The sequence below is a fragment of the Arachis stenosperma genome, chromosome 10 (genome assembly GCF_014773155.1).
Source record: "Arachis stenosperma cultivar V10309 chromosome 10, arast.V10309.gnm1.PFL2, whole genome shotgun sequence".
Lineage (NCBI taxonomy): Eukaryota > Viridiplantae > Streptophyta > Magnoliopsida > Fabales > Fabaceae > Arachis > Arachis stenosperma.
The window spans coordinates 46,699,237-46,705,715 of record NC_080386.1 but is presented as its reverse complement, the minus strand read 5'-3'; positions in this window follow the sequence as shown (position 1 = coordinate 46,705,715).

The following is a 6,479-nucleotide window of genomic DNA, read 5'->3' as shown; positions in this document are numbered from 1 at the left end:
GCACAAACCTCACCCCGGATCTCTTAAGTTGTGGCAAGTTCAATCTTTCATAAATGGGGAATGGCATAATGCTTACGCACGCCCCCAAGTCACACATACAATCCATGAACTTCACTCCACCAATCAAACAAGTAACCAAACACAGATCGGGATCATTGTATTTTTCAGGAATTAAAGAAGAGATAGAATCATCTACCGGCCTTTTGTTGGCTTGGGGTGAGTAATTAGAGACTCTTGAATTGTTGATGAGCGAAAATTAGATTCCAATACAAAACTCACCAGCAAGTGTACCGGGTCGCATCAAGTAGTAATTACTCACGAGTGGGGTCGATCCCACAGGGATTGAAGGATTGAGCAATTTTAGTTAGGTGGTTGATTTAGTCAAGCAAACAGTTGATGATTTGAATGAATTGTGATCAACAGAAGCTAAATGGCATGAAAATAAAAGGGAGAGGGGAAATTTACAGAAAACTAAAGTTCAGAAGAGTAAATTGCATGAAACATAAAGTACAAGAAAGTAAAAGAGCTGAAACTTAAAGTGCAAGTAATGTAAATGACTGAAACTTAAATTGCAAGAAATGTAAATAGCTGAAGTTTAGAGTGCAAGAAATGTAAATTGCTTGAATAGTAAAGGGATGTGGGATGCTGGGATTCAGAATTTAACAAGAGAATGAAAAGAACAATTTATCAAAGAAGTAGAAGATGAAATAAGTTGCAGAATATCTAAACAGAAAGGTAAAATTGCTTGAAGACCAAAACAGAAAGTAAACTTAGCTCAATTGTGAGATCTAAAAGAGAAATTAAAGATCTCAGGGGATCAATAAGACTAGCAGGTAAATCTAGATCTCAATTCCTTCCTTGATCAAACAGAAAATGAATTGCAGAAGTAATGTAGATGAAAGCAGTAAGTAAAGATCAAATTCAATTTCTAAATTCTCAGAATTAAGCAGCAGAAGAACAAAGGTGAATTTCAGATCGAGAATTGAAATAATATTTCTTCAATCTCAATCCAAAATTTAGAACAGAAAGTAGAAGTTGCAGAAGCAAGAACCATTAAAAAGAAAACTCAGATCTCAATCTCAATTCCCCAAATTCAAAGTAAAAAGTAAGTGAAAACTCCAAATGAGCTAAAAGTAAAAAAAATGAAAAGAAGGTGCTCTCTAAATCAAACTAACTCCTATTTATACACTTTCTATTTTTGATCTTCAGAATTTGGAGTCGGCTTTTCAAATTGGTGAAGAGGTGGGTCCAAATTGGTTTTTAATTGAATTTGAACCAAGGGACACCTCCCAGGGGGAGTGCTCGGTTAACTAAGGCAACGCAGTGCTATAAACCTTGGCCCAGGCTTTGAACTAAGCCTTCCTTTATAGCACTCGATTACTTATTTCAACGTAGCGCTACTAGCTTTGGGTGGGACTCCCCCTTCGAACCATGGTGGCCTCCTTTTGGCCCATTTCCTCATGAAGCATAGCGCTCAGTGAACTAAGTTCACGTAGCACTCTTGCCTTGGACAAGGTCCCCATTTCGGCCCTTGGTGACTTCAATTGTTAGCAATTTCCTTCTTGCAATAGCGCTTAGTTGAAGTTAACCAAAGTGGCACTCCCTTGTATATGCCTGGTTCGAACCTTGGATCCACCTTTCCTTGACATTGCGCCTTGCTTTTTTTTCATGAGGAGCCCGATAAAGTTAACAAAGTTAACCGAATGCTATTAATTTTGCCTTGTTTTCTTTGGTTCCTTGTAGCGCTCGGTTAAATCACCCAACATAGCGCCTTGGCCTTGCTCCCTTGGCTTTGGACTAGCGCTCAAATAGAGAGCGCTGCGCTTAATAAGAGAGCACTGCTCCCTTGCTTTCTTGATGCCCCTTTGGTGAGCGCCACGCTTTTGTGTCTTGGGTCATGCTTTTCAAAGCGTGGCCTAAAGTCCAAAGCGTTCTCTAACTTCAAAAGTGGTGCCAAAATCCCTTTTTCCACCATTTCTTCACATACAAATAATAAAAACAACCAATCAAAGCATCTCCAATTTCACAAGGTTTCTAAATCATTCAAAAACCAACTAATTCTAGCTTAAACCTTATGATGTTGTGTCAAATAATTAATGGTTGATTGAATTGACATAACCATGCAATTTCACTCCAAATTACTTACTTATAATGCAAGGCAGTGCATAAAACCTAGTGAAACAAGTGAAAAATGCTTGAAAAGCTAGCATAAGATGACTTGTCATCAATTGTCAAAGTCTTTTGTTGATTGACAATTGGAAATTGCTAATTAACTTGAATGCCACTAAGGCTAGTAATTCATTAGGATTTGACTAGGACTTGTGGACAAGAGCCAATTCTATCCACTTGACCTTCCTTCATAGTTAGAGGTTAACTAAGTGGGAGCAATGGATAATTCTTGTCAAAATTAAGGATGATAATGAGGATAGGACTTCTAATCCTCATTCCTTGCCAAGGGCTTTCTTAGTTGTTAGCTTCTTTCTTGTTGTTATTTACATCTCTTGTTTCTTACTACAAAAACCCCAAAAACATACTTTCATAGCCAATAATTTAGCACTTCGTTGTAATTCCTTGTGAGATGACCTGAGGTTTGAATACTTCGGTTTATTTTTATTGGGATTTGTTCTTGTGACAAACAAATTAAATTTTGATTGAGGATTATTTGTTGGTTTAGAACTATGCTTGCAACGAGATTATTTTTGTGAAAATTCTATACCGACGAAAATCCGACATCAAATTTTTGGCGCCGTTGCCGGGGACTTGCAATAGTGTTATTGATGACAAGTCATCATATACCCATTTTTCAAGCTAATTTCACTTGTTTTATTAGTTTTAAGCAATTTCTTGCATCCTAAGTAAGTGATTTGGAATGAAAATACATAACTTCTTTAGATCAAGCAACTACCATTAAATTGATGCTAACTCATGAGGTTTAAGCTAATTTTAATTGATTTGTAAGCCTTATGAATTTAGTGATACTTTGAGTAGTTGTTTTGGTTGCTTGTAGGTGAAGAAAAGAAGAAAAGAGAAAGCGTGGCTTAAGAAAGCGTGGCTTAAGAAAGCGTGGCCCAAGGAGAAAAAGGCGTGGCGCATAAAGAAGGGAGCAAGCATTGCCCTCCACAAGGGCAGACTGCCCTCTAGGAGGGCAATATAAGGGAACAAGGCTTGAAAGGCAATTCTGCCCTGCCCACGACAAGGGCAGAGCACAAATCTGTGCCTTGGAATCAAGAAGATCAAAACATTGCCCTGCCCTCTTCAAGGGCAGTATCGGGCTCACTAGAGGAATAAATCAAAGGAAAAAGTTCACCTAAGCTTACTACAAGAATCGAACACGGCACCATGAGGAAGCAAGGATTTAAGCCTCACTTTGGTACCAAGAGAACCAAGGAAAATAGGTAGCGTGTGTGTCATCCAAGTTTCGAACACGGGGCTTGAAGTTGGAAACATTGCCCTGCCCTCCGCGAGGGCAGGGCAGCATTTTGTTGTGGCACGGCCAGCGCACCATTCTGGCGCACCAAGGCATCACTCGGCAGCACCAGCAGCACGCCCAGGCACCAATCTGGCGCACCAAAAAGTTCTGCCCTGCCCTCCGCAAGGGCAGTGCAGCATCCTGCAAGCACGCATCGCACGCACCAACGCACCAAGGCCGCACGCACCATTTTCTGCCCTGCCCTCCACAAGGGCAGGGTAGCCTCCTGGAAGTAATTGATCTTGGGCTGAAAATTGGATTAAAAATCCAATTTAATTCATTTCTTCACCAACTCAAAAGCCCATCCAAATCCCAAGATCAAAGAATAGAAAGTGTATAAATAGGAGCTAGTTTGATGTAATTAGGACCTTTTACTTGACTTTTGAATTTTGCACTTTCTTTAGAGCTTTGAATTTTGCAACTTTTCTTTGAGAGACTTGACCGAGATTTCAGAGAATTAGGGAGGAGAATTGATCTATCTTCTTCCTCATTCTTGCTTGGGCATTTTCTACTTTTCTTGTTTGAGTCTTGGGTGTTAAGAATTGAGGAAATTCTGTCTCAATCTCCACTCAAGAGCTCTTTAATTTCTATTCTGCATAATTGAAGTCATTTACATTCCCTTTACTGTTTCTTCTTCAATTTCTTGTCAATTGCTTTGAGAACTTGGATCTGGGAAGGCGATTGAGATCTAGGCTTTGCTACCTAGTCTCTGGAGTCCTGAGATCCCAATTTCCTTTTGGTTCTTCTGTGAACCTTTGCTGCACTTAATTTCCTTACTGTTTGAGCTCTAATTGCTTCTAATTCAATTTCTGCTCTATTAATGGTTGCAATTCAATTCCTCTTTGCTTAGATTCTGAAATCCCATTCCTCAAATCCCTTTTACATTCAAGCAATTTATATTCCTTGCATTTTAAGCTACTGCAATTTACATTTTTTGCACTTTAAGTTTCAGTCATTTACTTTCTTGCTCTTTAAGATTCAGCAAGTTTACTTTCCTGCTCTTTAATTTACTGTAATTCTCCCCTCTCCCTTTACATTCCAAGCAATTTAGCTTCTGTTAAATACAAACCACTCAACCAAAACTTAATTCGCTTGACAAAATCAACCACTAAACTAAAATTGCTCAATCCTTCAATCCCTGTGGGATCGACCTCACTCATGTGAGTTATTATTACTTGATGCGACCCGGTACACTTGCCGGTGAGTTTTGTGTCGGATCGTTTTCCGCACATCAAGTTTTTGGCGCCGTTGCCGGGGATTGAAATAGATTAACAATGATTAAGTGGGTGAGAAGTCTAGATCAAGCATTTTTTTGTTTTTGTTCTCTGTTTTAAATTGATAGCAAGGTGTTTGAGTTTTTGCCTCACTAAGAAATTCTCATCTCTGATATGAGTAATTTCAATTTTTCTTGGTGTTGTGTTTTCCAAAATTTAAATGGAGTTCAACTCATCTTATGATCAAACAAATTTTATGGGATATTACCCACCATCACCAATCTCTAATGGTGGTTGGGAATATCACCAAAAAATCACAGATTCTGAGCACTCCAATCCATGGAGATTTACTTCACAGACACAAGATGAGCAAGAAAATCATATGGGATATTTTCTTCCACCACAAAATGATGTTAGTCATGATTCTAATGGTGGTTGGGAAGGAAATTCTAATGCTCCATATGATATTCATCCAAAGATATCATCACTTGACCATGCTTCAACAGAAAGCCTCTATCAAAATTCACCGCCCACACAAACTTTCATGAACCAAAGCCTCTCAAAGCTTGAGACCATGATTGAAAAATATGAGAGGGAGGCACATATATCCTGGAACGAGCAAGAGAATTCATTCAAAAACATGGAAATAATGTTAGCTCAATTGGTGAAGGAAGAGGTGGTGGAAATATTTGAACCTGAAACTGCACTTGAGATGACAAGAGCACATGACAACTCACAACTCTCACAAACTTTCCTGGACCAAAACGCCTCAACACTTGAATCCATGATTGAAAGGTATGTGATGAGCGGATATTTTATACGCTTTTTGGGGATAATTTCATGTAGATTTTAGTATGTTTTAATTAGTTTTTAGTTAAATTTTATTAGTTTTTAGGCAAAAATCATATTTCTGGACTTTACTATGAGTGTGTGTATTTTTCTGTGATTTCAGGTATTTTCTGCCTGAAATTGAGGAAGCTGAGCAAAAATCTGACTTAGGCTGAAAAAGGACTGCTGATGCTGTTGGATCCTGACCTCCCTGCACTCGAAATGGATTTTCTGGCGCTACAAGAGTCCAATTGGCGCGCTCTCAACGGCGTTGGAAAGTAGACATCCAGGGCTTTCCAGCAATATATAATAGTCCATACTTTGCGCAAAGATAAACGACGTAACTTGGCGTTGAACGCCAAGTACATGCTGCTGTCTGGAGTTAAACGCCAGAAACACGTCATGATCCGGAGTTGAACGCCCAAAACACGTCATAACTTGGAGTTTAACTCCAAGTAAAGCCTCTACTCGTGGATAGCTTTAGTCTCAGCCCCAGCACACACCAAGTGGGCCCCAGAAGTGGATTTCTGCACCAATTATCTTAGTTTACTCATATTCTGTAAACCTAGGTTACTAGTTTACTATTTAAACAACTTTTAGAGAATTATTCTGTACCATATAACATTTTCAGATCTGAATTACATATTTTTGACGGCATGAGTCTCTAAACTCCATTGTTGGGGGTGAGGAGCTCTGCAGCGTCTCGATGAATTAATACAATTCCTTTAATTTCCATTCAAACACGCTTGTTCTTATCTAAGATGTTCATTCGCGCTTAATTATGGAGAAGGTGATGATCCGTGACACTCATCACCTTCCCTAAACCATGAACGTGTGCCTGACAATCACCTCCGTTCTACATCAGACTGAATGAGTATCTCTTAGATTCATTACGCAGAATCTTCGTGGTATAAGCCGGATTGATGGCGGCATTCATGAGAATCCGGAAAGTCTAAACCTTGTCTGTG